Raw genomic sequence first — 23,962 nt, 5'->3', positions numbered from 1 at the left:
TTGACAATGGTAGGGCAGTGAGGAGGCTGTTAGAATTCTGGAAAATAGGTTGGTGATCAGTTTCAGGATTTATTTTTGTGAATTTTACACTTTTCTTTTTTTTTTTAGAATTTTTTTACCATTTTATTTTATTTTTTGAGAGACAGAGAGAGACAAAGTGCGAGAGAGAGGCAGACACAGACTCCAAAGCAGGCTCCAGACTGAGCTGTCAGTATAGAGCCCGATGTGGGGCTCGAACCCACAAATGCGAGACTGTGACCTGAGCCAAAGTCGGATGTTCAACCAACTAAGCCACCAGGCGCCCCTACATTTTTCTGAGCTTTAGAATTACTCGATTGTAAAGAGGCAGGATCATAACATCTTAGCCAGATGCATTTGAAACTCTAAAATTATTTCTAAACATAAAAGTATTTTTCAAACTGGGCAAAACTTTTTTTTACTCAATTTATTCATTAAAGAGCATTTTAAATCCTCAGAGTTAATACTGCATACCAATCCAAACAGAAATACCAATGTACAGTTTAAACAGAGCCAAAGCTCTGTCATGGTTTTCTCCTGGAATATTACCAAAAGTTGTTATTTAGAATCTAATCAGAAGTCAGGTATTTTACAGAATAAAGATAAATGTAACTGTAGCTATTCCAAATAATTGACAATGCATGTGAAAGGTATATACATCACTTCCTATTGTGAAGAAAAGAAATCCTTACATTTTCTTTTAAATGGGTCAATTAAAATATAATTCATTTACTGTAACATTCACCTTTATTAATATACAATTCGATGTGTTTTAGTACATTACACAATCTAATTTTTGAACACTTTGTCCCCCGTCCAAGAACCCTACACCTATTAGCAGCTTCTCACCAACCTTCCCTCCAGCATCCCCTCAACCCAAGGCAGATACTAATTCTATCTCTATACATTGTCTATTCTGGACATTTCATACAAATTGAGTCATAAAATATGTGATCTTTTGTAACTGGCTTTTTAAACTTAGCATAATATTTTTAAGGTTTATTCAAGTTGGACCATGTATTGATACTTCATTTTTTTGTGTGCCAAATAACATTACATTATATCACATTTTATTTATCTATTCATTGGTTAATGAACAATTAGTTTATTTTACTTTGGGGCTATTATGAATAATGCTGCTATGACACTGGTATGCAAGTTTTTCTGTAAATATATGTTTTCATGTCTCTTCTACATTTACTTAGGAGTGGAATTGTTAGATCATAGAGTAACTTTATGACTAACTTTGTAAGGAATTGTTCAACTTTTCCAAAGGAGTAATACTATTTTAAGCTCCCACCAGTATCTTTTTGATTATAGCCATAAGAATGGGTGTGGTTTTTATGTTCATTTTGCTAATTACTAATGATGCTGAACTTCTTCCTCTTTTCCATGCAATGAAAAGGATTATGCACAAAACTGTTTTGAGTTTCTTTAAGTTTCAAACACATTCTTTGTCCATCAACTTTCTTCCAGCCCTCAAAACCACTTAGTTCCTTCAACACATTTAAGCTTCATTCCTTGATAGTTTTAGATCATGCAATCCTTTTAGAATCAGAAAACATTTAACCCTGGTAAAGAGTCATGACTGGAAAATAATTAGATTTATATTGCTACATATCTTAATTACTATTGGGACAGGTACTTGTCTGCATGAAATTAAAGCTATTGTGTTGAAAGCTACAAATTCTATAGATAACTTTATTTTTTTTTTAATTTTTTTTAACGTTTATTTATTTTTGAGACAGAGAGAGAGACAGAGTATGGACAGGGGAGGGGCAGAGAGAGAGGGAGACACAGAATCTGAAACAGGCTCTAGGCTCTGAGCTGTCAGCCCAGAGCCCGACGTGGGGCTCGAACTCACGGACCGTGAGATCATGACCTGAGCCGAAGTCAGACTCTCAACCGACCAAGCCACCCAGGCGCCCCTATAGATAACTTTAAAAGAATGGAAAAGTAGAGCCAAAACAAATGAAGAAATAAATGGTGTCCTGCATGGGAAAAACCATTGGTGTAAAGACGCCATTTCTCCCCAAGCATCTGGAACTCTAATGCCACATCAATAAAAATATTGCCTGGATCTTTGGGGATGTTGACCTAGCAATTGTTCCACATGTAATCAGGACAATAAATTTTTAAGTGTGGACAGGAAAACTGCACAAAATATTAAGCATAACGTGGGGACCTGACTTACCAGATCATCTCCTATAAGGATACAGTAATTAAACTGTGCTGTTGGTACAATAATAATAGATAGAACAGTGAGACAGAACAGAGAGTTCAGATACACTCCCATGTTGTAGCATTCCAACTCAGTAGAGAAAGAATTGAAAAGGTTTTGAAACCTTCGAACCTTTGAAACCTTCACTAAAAGGTTTTGAAACAATTGGTTATCTATTTGGAGAGAATAAGTTAATATTATCTACCTCACACCACAAGAAAATAAATTCCAGATGGATGAAAGATCTAAATGTAAAGAATAAAATTATGAAATTACTAGGAGAAAATACAGAAGAGTATTTAAAATCTTGGGGATTCAGGAAGTCTCCCAAGATATTAAATCCCAGATCCATAGATAGCAATGGTTAACACTGATTAAAATCTAGTTTTGAGATAAGGTGCAAGGCATACAGTAATATCATACACGGTTGGCAGAGGTGTAAATTGATACAACCTTATTAGATAACAATTTTTTCAGTTCTTATGGAAATTTATAATAGGCATTATCTTCCATCCAATATTCATTTATTTGTTCCTTCAACAAATATTTATTGGGTACCTTTTTATGGTTCAGGCAACTGTACTTTGTATTGATAATAAATTAGTGAAGACAAGATCCCACTCATGTACTTTATATTTTAGATGGAAGAGATAAGCAATAAATAATGAAATAAATAACTTATCTGATAATGATAAGTCTAATAAAGAAATAGTGTGATTTGATAGAAGGCAACTGAACTCCTTATGTTGTATATATTTGACAACTTATACTACCATTGCAGAGGACTTCTGTGGTGCTCCTTTAATGAGAGACCATTCCTTTGAATATTCTAATTGGATACCAATTTACCCACTGATCAAAATATTCAGAAAAGTACTGTGCTGTAAGACATACAAAGATCTTAGCACTTGAAGATCTTGCAGGTCTATTTGAAAAAAAGGAAAAACACTTGAGAATGTATTTACTAGTCAATTTATAGATCAAATGGTGAAAATGTGCTGAATAAATGGAATATACATTAACTTCCTGTGTACTAAAGTGGAAGTAAAAAATTGTGAAACATTTTAAACTCAAAACTACATGTTAATTGGACTGGTAACTTAGTCTCTGGAATATACCATGAATAGTCTTATTATCCAGCACAATGCGTTATTAAGACCTTGAGGTTGGTCCTAAACACTTCCTAATTCTGCCTGAACTGGTTAAGTATATCCACACTGCACACAATCCAGCACTTAGTTTACCTATGTAATCCACCGTTCACATATAGAGTACAAAATCTTCTGGTTCATCTAAGAGCTCCACAGCATTGCATATAATAATCACTTATAATTCCCAATGGGAATCTTCTTTAACTACCAAGTCTGAGCACTCAGAGGTGCATTTAAAGCATAATTAAAATCCTCTTCCAAATTCATCCCTTAGAGAGTTGTTTAAAAGAGGAAAATAAAGCATATTTTATTTAATTAACTATGACATGGTTAGTGGAGTGGACATCGATTATTATTTGGAGCTCCTCTCTTCAATGATTTCAATTTAGGAAGAAGAAAATCAATTGTTATTGTTGGCAGAAAGGAACTGATACCCAAACTGCCTTCTTTTCCAGGATCCAGCTACCACTGAATCTGAGTAGAAATTTGGTAGAAAAAAAGGACCTTTGTAGTACAGGAACACTGCTAAAGGAAAGCATTACTAATTAAAGGTATTTTTGAAGAAAACAACAGGAAGTAAAAATACATAACCAGGGACTGATAATGATGGAGTGAGACCCATCAGTAGAGAAAGTTAAATGCCAGGAAATTTAGTAAGTCTGTAATGGCTACGTAAAAATAGGTGTTAAAACAATCACATACTTTCTTTTGTATTTCATCCTCAGTTTTGATTTTTAAGATAAGGCAGTAATTGATATAAGGTATTGATAAAAGCAGTCACACTTTCATTAGATTCATTATGAATATGGAGACACGAGGGTTAAAAAACTAAATGGATAGCTTCCTAAAGTTAACTATTCATTATATTTGTGGTTGATGCCAAATTTTGTTATTTACAAGGCCATATTGATTTCAGAAAAATGTCACTAAAATAGTACCACACCGGATATATCCAAAGGAAACCTATATGGTCATTATGTAATTTCTATCATATCTTGAGCATATACCATGCTATTTCATATCTTCGTGTCTTTGGAATTTTTCTCTGTAATACACCACTCCTTCTTTTCTCAGCTTCCAATTCAATGTCATCCTTTGAGGCCAAACTTAGGGTCACATTTTATGCAAAACCTTCTGAGAATTCTTCAGTTAATTCTTTATTCTGGTTCCCTTGGCACCTTGTTAATATTTTGACTATGGCTCTTAACCTATTTACTTATGTTTTTGTTGCTTTCTTCCAACATACTCAATTTCTTAAAGACAGAGTTCATGCCTTCCATATACATAATGATATCATCTACCAAATTTTCTTTCATTTGGTTGGCAAACAAATATTTGTTAACCTGAAGAGCATAAAGGTATCTAAGATCATAGCTTAGTGAACAATTTTATAAAATCTGTCTTACAATTTTTCTTTGTCACACTGATGTAGAAAACACCTTTTAAAGAGTTAATTTTCATAAGAGTTTAAAAATACATTAGAATATTTTTTATGAAATATACTTTGAAATCCTATATTGGTTAGCATTTCAAAGAAATTCTCCCACTAGCCCCTTTCCATTTTAGAAACACACACTCAATCTGGATGGATTAAATGGGCAATTTAGCATTTTCTGAATTTTGTTCTAGGAGAAATAAAGTTAATAAGTGTTCACTGAAAAAGTATTTCAAAGGACAGGTGTGTTTCAGACACACTAACTACAATAGTCTCCTTATTTTTGAAAATTCACAATACGCATTAGTATATTAGATTCTGAATAGTTTTGTAAACAATAATCCTGTTTAACTTTAACTCAGCGTTTCTCAAACATATTTGATATATTTTTTTGTGATTCAACAAACTTTAGAATTACTTAGTATCTATTTATAAAAATGCTAGAGTATATTTATTACTACCAGCAAGTTATCTGGAGGGAAAATCATCTCCAGAATGCATTTTCCATACATTGCAGGTGTAGTTTAACACTGCAAAGATCTTTTTATACTAAACCTTTCTTTATAAAATAAAGCATACGAGCATTTTATAAACTATTTAAGGATATATGACGTGGTTTGCAACAATACTATGAATATGGCTCTGGGGGTCAGCTTTCTTCAGATAGGTGCAGGGATTAAGACCACCCAAAGCTGTATGTTCACTTTGGAAAATTTTTACAAAAAAATAAAATTGAGAAACAGAATGATAGCTTTCTTGACCTCGAAAGAGTCTTTAGCCATAAGTTCTTTTCATTGTCCATATGTAGGGAAGCTAACACAAATAAATCTAACAGCTCTTGTTATCTACTGTAATGTATTCGTACTTTCAAGTTGTGTTTGTTATCCTTGGAGCTAAATGAAATTGCACCAACTGTGAAAGTGTCGCACAGCTGTTTCTTTTTCCTTCCCTAATAACTTAACAAGAATTGGTAATCTATAAGTAGCATCATTTGCCCACTGTAACCTTGAGAAGATTGCATTTCAATTTCTTCTCAGTATACTGAAGTGAAGATGGTAGGCACCTTATCATGTACATATTCATCATGATTTCTCCAGCTTCATGTTGTTTTTCAGATTAAATACTTCTGTCAGTATCAAAGATGAGTATATATTTTTAAAAAGTTTATTTGTTTTTGCCAGATAAGTCACTTTTATGTCTGTCAATCCTTTTCCAATGCTAAGTCTGTGAGCCTCAATGGTTTCTGGAGTGTTGTGCAATAGAAAGGGAGATCAAAAGGCCCGTTTACTAAGCTTTCAAAAAGCTGCTTAACAAAAATCTCAAATTAGCAACAGTATTTATCAAGCGCAATATGCCCGTCAGTTTCTACAGTGTACAGAAATAAAGTATAAGACATAAGGCTTGTTCTCAACCTAGACTGAAAGATAAGATGTACATTTTTTAAGATGCACATTTTTAAGCATAGCTATATGATACATGGATTATACATTCTCACAATAAAGTAGTTAATTGTATAATGTTAGAAAACATAGCATACATGGTACCATATAAAAATGAAGGCAAAAGAAGAGAGAGAATATTCAGTGTGCACTGGGAAAAAGAGAAAGTCATCATCAGTTCATGAAAAGCAAATAATTTTCTTTTTGAGTTGCTGGCACCTTGCTGGTGACTTTGTAGGCTTCTTGTGAGAATCATCTGATATATTTGTGAAAGTGCTTCCTAAACTGAAATCTTCTATAACATGTAAAATATTAATATCATATGTATAGGCCTGCGAATCATTTCCTGAATACTTGCTGAGAAATAAATCATTATAGGGATAAGATCCCAAATTTACTTACACTCATCTTTTAATAGTTCAGAATCCAGTGATCCACATTATGCTAGAAGTTAGCATCTTATTCCAGTTAATAATGATGTGGCATCTCAGGCTAAATGTCCTCCTTTCCTAGCTTTGACCTCAGTTAAGTTAACCTCTGTGCTCATTTCTTCATCTATAAAGTGAGGAAAATAGTATGCTGTATTTTGTACGATTTTTGAGAAGAGAAAATAAGTTAATATAAGAAAAATGCTTAAGAACTGTTCCTGTCACATGGTATACATTCAAAATCTGTTAGCTACTCTTGTGGGTACCATGTTCCTAGGTTAGATGCTGTTTTAACATCAGAAAACTGAGGGACAAATACCATATGATTTCTTCCATAGGTGGAATTTAAGAAACAAAACAAGTGAGCATAGGGGAAAATAGAGGCAAACCAAGAAACAAAGTATTCTTTAAAAATGTTTTATTTATGGGCTCCTGGGTGGCTCAGTCGGTTGAGCGTCCGACTTCAGCTCCAGTCATGATCTCGCAGTGCGTGAGTTCGAGCCCCACGTCAGGCTCTGTGCTGACAGCTCAGAGCCTGGACCCTGCTTCAGATTCTGTGTCTCCCTCCCTCTGCCCTTTCCCCGCTCATGCTCTGTCTCTGTCTCTCAAAAGTGAATAAATGTTGAAAAATATTTAAAAAAAACTAATTTAAAAATGTTTTATTTATTTTTGAGAGAGAGAGAGAGAGAGAGAGAGAGAGAGAGAGAATACGAGTGGGGGAGGGGCAGAGAGAGAGGGAGAGACAGAATCTGAAGTAGGCTGCAGGCTCCGAGCTGTCAGCACAGAGCCTGATGCAGGGCTCAAACTCATGAACTGCAAGATCATGACCTGAGCTGAAGTCGGACACTTAACCGACTGAGTCACCCAGGTGCCCCCCAAGAAACAGACTGTTAACTATAGAGAACAAACTGAGGGTTACCAGAGGGGAAGTAGGTGGAGGATGGGTAAACTAGGTGCTGGGGATTAAGGAGTGCACTTGTGATGAGTACCAGGTGATGTACAGAAGTGTTAAATCACTAAATTGCACATGTGAAAATAATATTACACTTTATGTTAACTAACTGGAATTTATATAAAAACTCACGAGGAAAAAAACAGAAAAATGAGAGAAGTAAACCTTCTAGAGTAACACAATGGAATCCTCATAGGCACTGGCATCAGGCTTCATTGTGTCTGAACTGTAGCCCCTTCACCATAACCTATCTAGGGCATCCAAGCTCTATTTCTCCCTCTAATATTATCCCAAGTCTCCTGTCAACTCCTGAACAACAGAGGCAAATGCATCAGCTCTTGTTGTTGATTTTGTATAAGAAATATTTACCTATTTACTATATAATTCTGTGTTATGTGTGGGTCAATATCTTATATTTCAGCTGTAATATAGACCAACCAGCACTTTAGACAAAAGACTATTTGTACATTACTCTCAAAACTAATGATAGTTTGTTGTTTTTAGAATGATTTCGAGCAAGAATTTGAGTACTGGCTCTGCCAACTATTAGGTATGTGATCCCTTCAGTCTATTTTCTCATGTAGTATTAGGGGTCATAAAGTTACAGGTGAGAGAGTCTGCATTGTATGAATGGAGGTCTGGGTCCTTGGATTATGCAGAAGATTTATGTAGGGATCCATGTTCAGAATAAAGACAGTCAGAAGGAAAGTAGCAAGCACAAAATAGTTAACTAGAGTGGAAGTACACTCTCAAGGTAGGAGAGTGGACAGGTTCCGAGGTGGAATCAGCCCCTAGGTTGTTTTGGGATTGGATTTTCATTGGGTCTTTCTGGGCTAGAAGTTGCTGTGTCATACAGTGGGGTGGTATCTAACGGAGGCTGCTCCCAATCATTTGGGGGTCTCCTCCCTCAGGTTGGGAGGGGGAATTTTTGACCCTATAAGGTTTGTACTGGAAACATTATGGCAGCCTTTCTCCATCAGGGTACTATAATCACAAAGCAAATGCATTATAATGAGTCTAGGCATTACCCTTGTAGCAGAGGTAGAAGAGTAGAGCATGTGTTCTGCACCTGTGACTCTTGATCTGTTCGGCCCACAGTCTTGGAAGCCACAAAGTCACGATGCTGAACTTAAAATGTGTAGCTTATTTAAATATAATCCTTGTCCCCAGTTCAAGTCTCTGTCATTCCCCTTCAAGGATTTGGGGCTCTGACTCAGAGTGTTCCTTCGTTGCTCATGTCTAGCTTCTACCTAACAATAATAAAGATTACATGTGCAACTTGCCTTAGAAAATGATAGTAATGCATGTTGATTAGTTCCCCATAGCTAATAAGCACCAAATGTTAATATCTGCTTTTATATTGTTGCTACTCAATTTTTTTTTTTTTTTTTTTTTTTTTTTTTTTTTGCTTTTCTTCATTATCCTTCTCTTCTTGTTGACTTTGTTTTTTAAAAAAATTCTTCTTTTTCATCCTCCTCTTCTGCAAACCATTCTCATGTTCTTTCTTTTTCTGGACCATCTTCTTGAATCCTGTCCTTATATCCCACATGCAGGTCTATCACTATATATGTTACATTTTCTCACATATATTTATTCTCCATTCATTCCAGGTGGCATTCATACTGGACCCTTATTTTATAACTCCAGTACTGTTACCTTATACTCCTTCGTGTTTTCATATAAAACTTCAGATTTAATCAAGAGATCCATTCACTAATTAAATCCTCCCACAAACTAGTCCTAACTTCTCATAATTTCTTAATGTCATGCGCTGTCACAGTTATGACATTGCTTTTCTAATATAAATAATTACTTCTAAAGCCATGGAATTCTGTGAGGAATTTACGCAAAGTCTCATATACAAGCTAATTATCCCATGTTACCACCAGGGGAAACCAACAGGAGTATTTATACATATTTGATTTGCTTTTCTAATTATTACAATGTTTCATCATCACAAACCAATTTGAGGAACACTTGGGATATCTGAACACTTGAAATGTGCATATGTAGGGACTATTGCTAGCCCCATATCTAGGTCAAATTTTGCTTTTACTTTACTATGGATCTTCTCCTGCCTAGTTTCTTAATCTTAATATTTCAAAGATATTTTTGTTGAATATAAATAAATATAAATAAATATAAATAAATCGATCTAACTATGTGTATACTAAATTCTGTTTATATAATTTTAGTGAGTTGTCTGAGAATTTGCCAGTATTCTTTGCATCCATTTGCAGTACTTATTTCTCTAATGTGTAAGATTTGTCAACTTTAGAAAAATCTAGGTGCTTTCCCAGTCTTGTTGCCAACATGAGGAATCTTCCTTATCTCTCCAAATATATAGCTTCTTTTAGAAATGTTATTTTGTAACTCATTATGTTACAAATGAAAATGTTATTTTGGGACTGATTTCTTTTAATATTCTCAAGCTTTAGGATCTATAAATACATCCCAGAGAAATTCTGCAATATGTTTTTAAAAATAAAAGTATCTTTAGGATAAATTCATAAACACATCAGGGAACAACCAAAGGATAAAGCCTATTTGAATACACGATTCACTGTTTAATTTAGTTATTTACTAATCAAGAAGTGTGGTCTTCTTTGTAAGTGTCAGATCCTTGGTTGAACCCAAGTTCATATATAAAAGAGAGTATGACAAGTCATGTTATCCATTAACTTTACTGATCCTTAAAGGAGTATTATTTTCCATAATTATAAAATGCCATGTGGTGAACCTCCAGAGGTTCACAACATAGCAATGGAAGTAACTGACTAAATAAATTAATAATTTTAAATGTTAAATGCTCTGTAATGGAGACAATAGAAAGTCAGTAAGAGTATTTGAAACTTAATTAGAAAGTTTTCCACAGAAGAAGTAACAATTTTTTTCTGGGTCTTAAACTATAACCATTCTACAAGCTATAAATTCAGATGGAAAATTATACAGAAAGAAAACAGCATGAATGAGGAAAATACTGCATGTATTTTCTCTGTTGCTATTGTTGTGTTGGGTGAATAGGTGTGGAACGGTGATAGATTTGAAAGGGAAGGCAGATAGGGGGCGCCTGGGTGGCTCCATGGGTTAAGTTTCTGACTTTGGCTCAGGGTCATGATCTCTTGGTCTGTGATTTCAAGTCCCCCGTCAGGCTCTGTGCTGACAGCTCAGAGCCTGGAGCCTGTTTCAGATTCTGTGTCTCCCCCACTCTCTGTGGCCCTCCCCCTCTCATGCTCAGTCTCTCTTGCTCTCAAAAAAAAAAAAAAAAAAAAAAAAAAAAAAAAAAAAAATTCAAAGGGAAGGCAGATGCAAAAACTCAGAGGACAGAAATGAATGAGCTTTTGTTGAAGACAAATTATTGGCAAGATAATTTACAATCATCATTTTATCTTATGTGCACAGAGATACAGGGTCAATACTGTGCCCCGTCATTTAAAAACGAAAAATTGAAGCGCTTGGATGGCTCAGTCAGTTGAATGTCTGACTCTTAATTTTGCCTCAGGTCATGATCCCAGGGTTGTGAGATTAAGCCCTGTGTTGGGTTTGGCACTGAGGGTGGAGCCAGCTTGAGATTCTGTCTCTCCCTCTGTCCCTCTCCCCAACCCCTATCTCTAAAAAAAAATAAAAAAAAATAATTAAAAATGAAAAATTGAAAATGTAGAGAGGCTTAGCATTTCCAAAGGTTACACAGCTAAACTGTAGAACTGGATCCAAAGCCTGAAATACTTGACCATAGAGCTTGCCCTGTTTCTATCCCTTGTACTGCCTCAAGAAGTCACTGAAGAGTAAAGAGTGAATTGCAAAGAATCGTATATTACAAAATAGATACTTTGTTAAGTAGGCAGTACAGAGCCAACCTGTTTCCTTAGCATGCAAGTGGCATTATCAATCTAGGTTTTCTACCATAACTTGGGTAGCAATATGCACAACAGAATAGAGCAAGAGAATCTAGGACAAAGAAGATAAGGGTGAAAATTACAGCAGTAATGATAATAAGAATTAAAAGTTATTGAACACTCACTATGAGTCACTCATTATGCTAATACTCTACAGATTATCATTTAATACTCAACAAAAATCCTTAAAGGTAGGCACTTTTACTACACTCATTTTTCAAATATGGAAGGGTAATCAATTATTCCAGGTCTAATTTTAGCCTTAAAAATCCTGTGTTTCAGGAAGTCCTCCTGTCTATTGCAAACCAAGATTGTAATTCACCCAGGACCAAACAACTAGAATATAGGGAAACCAGAATTTAAATTAAGATAATCTGATTTTGAAACACATATATTTGGGCAAGCTACTTAATTTGTTTATGGTTTAATTTCTTCAAGAGGAGAGTGAAGATAACATCAATTTTCACCTCAAAGAATGTTTTAATGATGAAAACAAAATGATGTAACCCATAGGAATGCTTAGGCTGCTGTGTGGCACATCAAAAGTGTTCAGCACGTTACCACTTTATTCATATCTGTACTATAGACAGAATGGACAGAGTCAACTAAGGGCTCAGTTTTATTTTTGTGTGGGGAGTTGTGTTTTATTGTTGCTGTTTTTAACTTAATAGTCTGACTAGATAGTAACTATTAATTTAGGAAGAAGTTGAAAAGGAATAGATTTACTTGGGAAAAAAAAATAAGATTTATGCTTAAAATACTGAATTTGAAGTGCAACATCATCAATATGTATCCTTAGTCTATTCCAGCCTGTAAACAGTAGGAATTAGCTGCAGGCGGACAAGGTTTCATAATACTGAGTTACAGGAATTTAACACTAATCCAAGTGGACTTTTGCTATTGCATTGACAACTTTGGTGTGGTAAGCTGCCATTTTCATATCTTGACATATATATCTATATATCTCTATCTATATTTATATATATGAGGCAGAGGAAGAAAAGGAGAATAGAAAGGGGTATGAGTATGTCCTCAAAGGCAGCTGTAACTCAAAAAATTTCCAGTATCATGCACTCATGCTGTAATTATTCCCATAACACTTTAGAGCTCATGATAAACAGGTATCTTATTTGATTACCAAATATGTCTCAGTAGCTGATATCTGTGTGCTAAAAATAACTCTGAAATGGAAGTCAATGAAGCTAAAATTGTTAAAAGAGCAATTCAGATGGCTGAAGATGCCTTTTTGGAAAGGAATGCATGCTGGTAAATTCAGAAATTTAGCAACTGTAATCATGTAAATGTCTCTCTTTGGATTGAATTTCCTCAATGATAATGTTGTTAGTCTGATAGTCTATTTTAAAGGACATAGTACACATATTCAGGTCAATACAGCAACCATGCATATGTACCTACTATGTGCCAGACACTGATTTAAGCGCTTTGAATTAAAAATTACAAAAAAACAATTAAGGATGTCTGTTTCCTACTCAGACTCTGTTAAATAGTTCAGAAAGGCACCAGATAACTATAGTTTAAGGGGATAAGAAGCCAAATAGATGTTTGGAAGGTACAAAAGCAAAATAGTCATCTTTCATTCAAAATGGTTTTCTCAGTGAAGGTACCGCAATTTAATAATTCATTCATCCAAACTGGGAGCCTGGTTTCTTTCCCTTATTCTCTACTTCAAATTCATTAACATCCTTTACCTCCACCATATTCCAGTGGCACTTTTTACTTCATGCTGGTATCATTGTCCACAAGAAGAATTATAATTGCCTCTGGCCTCTACTCAATCCTGCACATAACATATGCATCTGATTATGGGGTGTCCCCTTTTAAAATCCTGTATTTCATCTCTGTATTAATTATATACTTTTAGTCTAGTATATAAAGATAATAAAACATGGATTGAGTAATGTATGAGTACAGTGAATGAATTAACCTATCCTCTACTGGGCTACCCAGGCTCATCTTTGACTTTCCCACAAATAGCAGGTCATCTAGCCCAACAGAGGTACTGGCCTGATGAATACACCATAATCCCAGATGCCTCTGGTTCTTCTCTAGGCTGTTGTTCCTCTGCTCTGTTATCCCTTTCAGTTGCATTCACATTCTGGGGTCTTTTTCACCTTCCTTAACAATTCTCAAGAAGATTTAAAATGCTCCTTTGCTTTGCTCTACATGTACTATGTCTAATCACCTCTGTGGTTATAGTTATGCTATTAATTAGTCTTTGAAACTCTTGAATTGACCATGAATAACTTGAGGGCATGAATTTCATCCTGTTTATCTTTTTTGCTTTAATTCCTCATGTAATCTTTGAAACATAAGTTACCTATATTTGTTGACTATTAAAGGCGGGTATCAAGTGGGGAAGTAATGTAGAAGTACTACTGTATTCATAAAAGTAAAATAATAACCATTTATCAATTCATTACATTTTACAGTTTATAAAACATTTTACAGACATCATCTCACTTCAGTCTGATTAATGTGAGGTCAGTATTTATAAAGATCAAATGTAACTATGCCAAAAAGAGAGGAGGATTTTTGTCTGTTTTTTTCTTTATTTTATTTTTGCTTTTGGTTGTTTTTGTTTTTTGTTGTTGTTGTTTGTTTGTTTTTCTACTACTGAATCCTTAAAAATGAAACCTGCAAGTATGTGTCCAATTAACTAAGGAAAAATAGCTTGAATTTTTCCATCCAAATTATTACTTCATTTGTTTTGAATCTTCTTTAAGAGCCAATGGAATCGTCTTCTGATACAAAGAAAGACTTATAATTCAAAATACTCTTTGCCTTTCTAGATCAAAGAGAGAATTTTTCCAAGGTTTAATCACCAGTAAAGATCTGAAATCTTCCAAAATATATGTGTTTTACACACGTCATCAATGGAAGTTCTCTTCCCTCATGTTTCCCTTTCTGGGGAATTTTGGATCACATTTTTTTCTGAGCAAAGATTTTCCAACTTAGTGCACCTATGAAGCATTTGCAGTAGTAGTTTCATATGCAATTTCTGGGATTAATCCCTGTAATTGTTGTTTGGTAAACAGCGGGGGGCTCGGTAATCTTATTTAATTAGCACTACATCTCATTCTGATATAGTGATCGATAGATCATTAACTTTGAAAAAGATTAATGAATATAGCCTAATAGCTACGATTGTCAGTGAATGCCCATTTGCTGCTTTTTGGTGTCAAGATATCAATATCTTTAGGCCTTAGTTTACTTACTTATGAAATATAGGTTTTTGTACATATTTACACACTTTGAGAGAGACAGAGAGACAGAGATCTTAACGGTATGTGCCAGAGAGAGAGAGAGAGAGAGAGAGACAGAGACAGAGAGAGAGAATCTTAATAGTATATGTTAAATTATGCTAGTCAAATTGAGGACAGAGATGAATAAATGTAAAAGCTGTTATTTATTAGGTATTTTCTTATACGCATGTAGTGATTTAAATTAATATATTCATGTATCAATTCAATTAATATTCATAATCACTTTACACAATATTCACAATAATATAATATTCACAATATCACTTTTCTTAGTGATGATATTTTTATCCTCATTTCATAGAAGAGAAAAGGAATCATAAAGAAGGTACACAATTCAGTCAGGAGCCTACGCTTTTTGGTCAAAGCAAGATTGAAATCCAAGAACTTTGCTTTAGAGACATCTACTCTTCACCTTTAACAACTATATTTGGATATTGCCTACAAAAAAAAAAAAAAAGGAGAGGGAGGAAGTGAGGAGAATATTGGAACAGATTCAACTGCATACCCATATTTTGGGGATTTTCTAAAACATTTTGTATTTTTGACACAGTATTTCTTAAACTGCTACTAAAATTCAAGACTATTTCAGAGGAGCAGTTAGAATGGTGTCTTTAAATATTTTCTACCCTCTGACAATATAACTTTATATTTAAAAGTTCATAGAAATGTCTAAAACAAAGTCATGAAAGATCCAAAATAAAACTTAACAGAAATAAACATCATCCAATGGAAAAAAAAAAACAAATTATCACTAAATATGAGAAAACATCCAATTGGATTTTAATAAAAATGCAAATTAAAACAGCAGTATGATAGCAATACCCATCTTTCCTAAACTACATCTTTTAGTGTTTTCTAATCCCTTCTTTGCTCTCCCCATCCTCTGCCATAAACTTTATTATTGTTTCTTAAGTATGGTCTTGGGTACTTTATCTTCTTCTACACAGTTCCCTTGGGAGATTTTATCCTCTCTTATGGTTTCCAGTAAAAGTTAGAGTTCACAAATTCTATCCTCAGCCCTGGCATATTCTCTGAGGTGCAGATTCATATTTAACATTGTTGTCCCCCCAAGGAATTTAAAAGACCAAAAAGTGTTATAAAGCCATGGTGTGAAGTCAGCACAAAGTTTATTGAGTACCTCTTCTTGATAGTGTACTCCTTATCAGGCCTCAAACCTGGGATACCAAACAGGGGGCATCCATGAATTCAGTGAGCTCACTTTTATTTTATACATCATTACAGCGAGGTATAAGCAAGATCTGTCCTAAATGTTTTAGGACATTTTGGTAAATCATCTTTTCTTATTTCTTCTCTGAACAGGTATGGTTCTCTTCTCTTTTTCCCCCTACTTATTAGGATTCTAAAATATTTTTTTTAATTTTTTAATGATTATTTAATTTTGAGAGAGAGAGACAGGGAAGGAGTGGGGGAGGGGCAGAGAGAAAGAGGAAGACAGGATCCAAAGCAGGCTCTAGGCTCTGAGCTGTCAGCACAGGGCCCAATGCGGGGCTTGAACCCACCAACAGTGAGATCATGACCTGAGCCGAAGTCGGCTGCTCAACCAATTGACAGCCACCCAGCGCTCCCCACCCACTCTGCTTTTTAATAATATAAAATTTTAAGGCCATTTTGGCTTATACATATGCTGGTTATTAGGCTGTTCTCCAAACTCCAAGTTTATTCATCTGCTTTGAGTATAACAAAATCTAGACTCTGTTTTGGGTGCTTGGGCTGAGGTTATTACACAATTTATTCCTTGTCAGTTGGCTTTCTACTAGGTTCCACATATAAGGGTATTAGAGAGCAGATGGAGAGACAGAGAAGAGGACAGGGTGCTTGCATCTTTCTGTTCCCTTGCTCAGTGAATTTCCAGTGTGGACTTCCTTTTCAGGAGTTGCCCTTCACTCAAATCTTCCAACTTAGGAGGTTCCCAAAGCAACTTCATTTTGCCTTCTCAGATGTGCCAGAACCAGCAGAGTGATGCCTCCTCCTCTGGCCTCTGATTCCAAGATATTTGGGATCCCTGCAATGAGCTCCTGGGCGCTGATAGACCCAAGTCCTTCTCTTTGTTTCTCCAGCTCAATGGATGGGAGATGCAATTATTTCCTGTATGATGATTCAGTGTTTCATTTTATCTGCCTTACATATCTGTTTAAGCAATGCTCTGTATGTTCCGTCGGTCTAAACATCTAGTGTGGTTTTGTGTTTGTTTCTAACAGGATCCTGACTGATACACTGTACTCACAGATTCCTTTCCAAAACCTTCTTCAAAAATAAATAGTGTATTCCCTCAGAGGAAACAGAATTAATTTACTAAGCATATTTTGAGCACTCTCCAAATGTTAAGTATAGAGTTAAGCGCTAGGGATACTTAAGTGCCAAGGTAAGTAAAAATATTTTCTGTAGAATATAACAGTCTGGCAGAGGAGAAAGAAAAGCCATTAAAATGGAATATGACCATAGATTAATATTTTAGCTTACAAGAATGGATACTGGATAAGGTATCAGGACATGTTTCTAAGTATGGTGGGAGTTTAGGATACAGAATGAGTGTTGAGAGGTAAGGTGAAACATATCCCATAGATATTTGTATTCCCAGTAGTGTTCTAAAGGCTATAAGAAATAGTATGGTGGTGAATCTTAATTGCATGCCTTAGAAAAATCTCTTTGGCAACAGTGCATAATGGTTAGAACGGAGGCAAAGCTGAAACCAGAGTGACCAATTAGGAAGGTTTGGCCAGTAAGACACCATGGGCTGCTGAATGAATGGAGCAACAGTTGTAAGTGGGAGGAGATGCAGCCCAGAGTTACTAACAATGTAAGACAGGTCAGATCAGCCTGTGAGGAACCTCCCATCTAGTTCACCCGATTTAAATTTCTGGAAACTTTCTTAAATATAATTAATCATTCAAAAGTCAATTACTAAGTGCCAATTTTCCCCAAATCACTACTTACAGGACATCATTACCTGTGATTTTCAGGAACCTGAAAATTAATATGATGAACATGGAACTCATTGTGTCTCTTCAAACGTTTTCTTCAGAACCCTCATCCTGTTTAATTATGCTCCCATCTCTAGGGGTCAGGTGTCTCCTCCTTGCCTCATTCCACTCACCCAGTTTCCTCAGTTTTCTCCTTCAAATCTGCTTCCCTTCATATCCACTTCTAATGGGGTATTGTGTCAATCACTCCTCAGGGATGAAGGATGGACCATTTTGGTAATATATATTCCCTTCGCTTTTCCTGTGAAAGCTCTCCTTAGATCCTTGAAATTTAATCTCATAGCACAAATTTGAACAGATGATTACTTTGCTTAGAAACATGTCATTCGACTGACCCCTGTCCATCTCTCCACTTTCATGCATCAACTTTCCTACATTATCTGTACTTTGTCAGTATGCAGGTATTGTAATTTCTTAGCACTTTTCTCCTTGCTTTTGCCCCTCTGTGCCTATCTACATGCTGTTCCATCTCTATAAAGTGTCTGTTCCTTTTTCTTATCCTAACTCATACTTATTCACTCTCAAAATTCATATCAATATCACATCCTTTGTGAAAATATAAGGTTTAGCAATTGTTTTATTTTTGTGTGAGTGTGCCTAGTAAGTTTGCTGAATAGAATCACTAGGTTTATGAAATTTGTAATACAGACTCATAGGAATTTCCCCTTTATTATAACTGTCTGATTCTTATAGTCATAAATCTTCTGCACTTCAGCATGTGGCACTAGTGTTCAGGAAAAAAAATACTAAATTAACATACCTTAATTATGATAAGATCCACTTAATTATTTTTTCAAACAAAAAAATCTCAAAAACAATAAAGGGAAACACTAACCTCCCCCCGAAAAACACAAATGATGAAGGATTCAAATGAACAAGTCATTGAAGAAATATGATAAAGTAACAACCATAAAAAGTGATTCACCATCAACATGAATTAAATAAATATTAAGTAACACAAAACTTTAATAATATTTTAACTAATCAAGTTATGATTGTAAATCCTAACAACCAATGCTAATGAGGGCTGTGTGAAATTGAAATGGTCTTAATTCAACGTTCCTGTAAGTTTAAATTGGTAAAATATTTCTTGGGAGTAACTTAGCCATATGTATGAACTATATAAAAACATCATATTTTGCACAAGTATTGATTGTCACATGTAAGACTCTAAGCAATCATTCAACTATGCAGTCTGAGATGTTTGTTATAATAATATTTATGACAGCAAAAGCAGAAGACAAATACTCCCCAGTAATAAAGCCATGTTTAAACACACTGTGTTATAATTAACTATAATTAGATACTTAAAATATATTAATAGGTACTTTTTGGCTACACTAAAGTAAATAATATAAAGAGACATAAATCTGAATACATAGTACAACTATAAGAATACTAAAGTTACTTATTTGTAAATGGGCAAAAATAAAATAGGAGAGACTATTATAAAATAGTAGGGCAAATTACCTTTTTGTGGTGGGACTATGAAATTTTTTATGCTTATACATTTTGTAAAATTTTCAGTAAAATTTTCAGATATACCTTTTTTCATGAATTTATCTTACTTCCTTTAACAAACTAGCCATATGGTTATTTAATCACATTTTTTTTTTTTTAGCCTACCACACTATAAACTGCAAGGGAAAATACAGTTTTCTTTTTTCATTCCTCATTGTATTCCTCAGAAACTACCATGTGAGGGGCATTAGTGTTTTAAATGTTTGTTTAATAAATGAATAATTAGACAGTAAAAAGAGTTTTCCTTCTTTAATAGAGATGAATTTATTCTAATGAAACTTAAGCTTCATAGCTCTGGATTTGCTCAAGTCTCTCAAAAACCCAAAAGGGACCTTAGTAATTTTCTTTTTTGTATTTTTTTTCTCTTAAAGTGAATTTCCCATAAAAGAATAAACTTGAAGATTTAAAATCCTGGATCTGTCTCTGCTCCTTGAATGTTCTTTATTCTTATAAATTTTTCTCGTATGTTACTATTTTATTTTATACAACCCTCTGTAATTCCTAAATGTGTTGTATAAATGGATTTTTCGCACTTACACCTTGATTATTCTATGACAACTATTTAATTGTGCTTCTCTTTCCACTGGTGTCTAGAAAAACATTTTAGTTTACCTGGAGTGACAAATTCATACCAGTTGTGCCAAATAAGGAGAAAATCTCCTAAAATAATTTGACAACTTATTGAAGAGAAACATCTATTTTTGAAGTCAAGAAACATTGTGCAAGCTTGGCATTTATCTATGGAGACAAAATTTGGATCTATTCCTAGCTGAAAGAGCTGACTGCCTGGAAAAGGCCTGAGGGAAGAAGGGAGAAGTAATCTTCTGAGATTTGCCTTTTTTTCTTTTTGGCTTATTTATTTTACTTCAGATTGCAGGTCTTCACAGCACTGTTTTCTGGCTATACCACATATTTTGCAAAGCATTTTGTCTCTGAGTATCACACGTCAAAGCAACATGAAAATATAAAGCATTCCTTGGGCAAGATGGAACTTTTATTTGGTGACTTATTTATAAGTTAAAAGTAATTGCTCCGAGTATCAATTTGTTTGATTCACACATTATAGAAGTAGTTTAAAATCTTTTTTGTGTGTGTTATAATGGAAGGTTATTGTTCACGCACTTTGGTTTTGAAACTGGATGTGTTAGTAAATCACGGTTGATTTTCATTGCCAGTCTCTAGGAAACTGCCAGTATTCTTTATCAGCAAGTTGTAGGAACATTAGGCTTAGATTAAGACCCGTTAAGTAAAAGGCATTTATAGTGGTACCCTTTTTTATCTAAGTACTTCTTCTCTTACTAAAACAAGGAGGAGAGAAAACACAGAAGCATTTTTATATGTAAATATTCTGATAATACATTTAGGAAGATAATAGTTCAGAGAGAGGTTCAGCGATGACCTAGTTTGAGAAATTTAAGAATGCGATGATAAAAACTAGAACTGAACTGGCTAAAAACACATTTTGGTAAATTAAAATGCAGTAAAATAAACACACGGAAATATACCTTTCAAAAAAAAGGTGAAATTACAACTTTCATAGAAATACCAAAATGAATACATGTTAAAGATTTTTTTATTCATTAATGAGGGAACCAAGTAGATACTGTAACTGGTTAAAAAGAATCCTTCAAAGAATACATAAACTTGTAGATCAAGAATACTGAAACGAATATGCAAACGAAGGGAAAACTGGAAAGTCAATTGAACATCTACTAGAAAGGGCTGAATTTGCATTGCTATTAGTTTGCTGCAACTTGCTGAGTTGAAAAATAGCTTCCATAGAATAGTAGGCAGATAAAGTGGAAGAATATATCCTAATGTATAAATAATGCATAGTTTTCCATTGATGCATAATTGTTTTCTATAAGTACAGGGCCACTAAAGTATAAAGTCATTGTTTTCTGTTTTACAGCTATAAGATAAATCTAATCTTTGCTCAATAGAATGAAAAACACAAAGGTTATATTATTAGAATGATTCTAAGTTAAATTAAAATGTTATTGAATTACAGAGGAAGTGGAGCATTTGAAGATATGGAATTTATTCCAAAGTTCTTTCATGACCACATCTTTTCCATCTTGATTACTGGCACCTGATCTATTTAGGTGCTGAGGCTAAAGACTTGGAAAGTATTCCTGACCAGGTTTTCTTCCTTCTGCTACACATCCAACCTATCACTCAGTCATATTTTACTTCCACTGTTTACCTTAAACACAACCAGTTCACTCCATTTTTATTGCCTCTAACCTAGACCAAACTTGTATCATTTATACTTCTCCTTGAGTATTGTAATAGCTTGCTTACTGGAATTCTTGCGTTTGCTCTTATCTAATGCTATTCTGTTATCCACAAAATACTCAGAATGTGTGTGTGTGTGTGTGTGTGTGCACGCGCGCGCACGTGTGCGTGCACTTCTAATTCTCAGAAAAACTTTTATTACCACGAGGGAATATGCAGGTTGATATTTTTTCCATTCTAGGCAAAAGAAAATATTAGCTTGGTTTGTTTATCTGGATGGGTTGATGTTCATTATAATTAACTTCTTCCTCTTATGATTATACTTATATGTTGAGTATACTTTTTCATTGGCCCAGTGTCTCCCAGAATGATTTTTAAATGTAAATGAAATATTATTATCTTTCTCAAAACCTAATGATAATACATAGTTCTTTACAGAATGGAATACAAATTCCTTTTATCTTTTTGCACTGCAACTTGGGGCATACTGTACTTCTTTTGATTCTTCTAAAGAAGGATTTCTCAAGCTTGGCCCCTTATGAAGGGCTGTCTGGTGCACTGGAGGATGTTTAGCCTCTATCCACTACACAACAGCATCACTAACACACACACACACACACACACACACACACACACACACACACACACACACACAATGTCTCCAGCCATTTGTTGCCAAATGTGCCCTGGAGGGCAATATTTCCCCTGGTTGGGAACCATGGCTTTAAAGCACCAAACTTTTTTGCCCCTGGACATTCCCCTACAATTTTCCTCTGTAAGCAAGGCTCTTTAGGTTTTATGCATGGCTGGCTTTTGCTCTTTCTATAAATCTCAAGGACACATCTCTTATTCTGGTACTTTTTTTTCTTATCCATTCACTCTAAAAGTATTATCCCCCCTGTAACTCTCAGGATTAAACACTATACTTTCATTCATACAGCATCACAATATGCAATTAGATATTTATTTATTTAACATCTCCTTCCTCAACTACAGTATAGTTCCAAGCATAGGTAAAATATGCCAGTTTGGTTCACTATTGTACATTTAGATCTGAGCACAGGATTGACACAGAGAAGACACTGTAAACATATTTTTCAAATACCTGAATGAAAATTGAGATTGATCTTTCCACTTATAAACTGGGTCCTTCACATTATACCATAGTTGGAAGTTTTTAAAAGGCTCATTGTGCTTAGCAAACTGGTGATTTCAGGAATAAATGCCGATCTAAGGTTTGTGCCTTTAGCAGACAACACCAATTTTCACACAGCTAATTGTTACTATGACTATGACTATGACTATGACTATGACTATGACTATGACTATGACTATGACTATAATCATCTCCATACTGGAAATTCTAGGGAAGGCAGAAAAGCACAGAATTCTATGTTATTTAGAGACATGCTTTCTTTGTGTTAGGCTTATTTACTTATTTGTTTGTCTGTTTTATTCCCTGAGTAGTTTATCTGTTTAAACTGAAATTTAGATGATCATTTTGAAGATAAAGTGTTTTTGAAAATCTTTCACAAAAGCTTGCACATTTTGGTTTCATGCATGCTCCTTGGAATTTTTTCATCTAAGAAGCCTTTGAAAGTACTGAATAAATAACTTTGGTGGATAAATCATTACTCAAAACAATTTGCCATAATAATTTTGTTTTGGAATCTTTACTGCACATATAAAGAGAATGAATCCCAGTACAGATCTCACAGTATAGCAGATATGGGCTGATATGCAAGTGATTGCACTCTAAGTCTGGTGCTTTTCCAAATAATAGAGTTCCTATCCTTTGTAAAAATACATATTTTGTATGTTTTATAAAAATTATATAACACAAACTAAAGTAGAAAAATTATGTGCTCTATTTGAAATAAAAATGTAGTCCAAATGAACTAAAAATTCAATTTCAGACCCCTGAACATAAGGTAAAATCACAGGAAAATCCTCAGTTCAAATTACAATGTTTGTTTTGTAATATTACTTTTGACTTATCAACATTGCCTAAAAAGCAGTAAGAAATAAATAAATCAGTTTTTCAGATATTATTTCATAGGTGGAAATGATGTCATATTTGTATATATACTGAGATAATTCATTCTTTCCTGTATTTTAAAAAACACACAGTGTTAATGAAGGTAGACTTTCATTTAATGAAGATATCTTTAAACTGATATCAATGATTGTTTCTTCAACAATAGGGCACAGGCAGGGATAAGGGTATAAGCAGCATTAATCCTATCCTCATGATAAATTTGTCTTGTACTATGGTGTTTCTTTTATTGAACATTTTCCACTCTTTAACAACAAAGTGCACATAGGAGTCTGCATAAAGAAGAATTTAATAAGAATTTGGATTAGAATAAGAGTTAAA

General features: G+C 34.4%; 1 protein-coding gene across 3 annotated transcripts in view; it reads left to right on the top strand.

The window, feature by feature from the left end:
- Positions 1-23,962, top strand: part of CSMD3 (CUB and Sushi multiple domains 3) — a 1,240,952-nt gene that overhangs the window by 54,314 nt on the left and 1,162,676 nt on the right. The gene's annotated exons all lie outside the window — the stretch shown is intronic.

Source organism: Panthera leo, chromosome F2 (assembly GCF_018350215.1).
Source record: "Panthera leo isolate Ple1 chromosome F2, P.leo_Ple1_pat1.1, whole genome shotgun sequence".
Taxonomy (NCBI): domain Eukaryota; kingdom Metazoa; phylum Chordata; class Mammalia; order Carnivora; family Felidae; genus Panthera; species Panthera leo.
The sequence above is the reverse complement of the archived record's forward strand: the minus strand, read 5'-3'. Positions and strand labels throughout refer to the sequence as shown.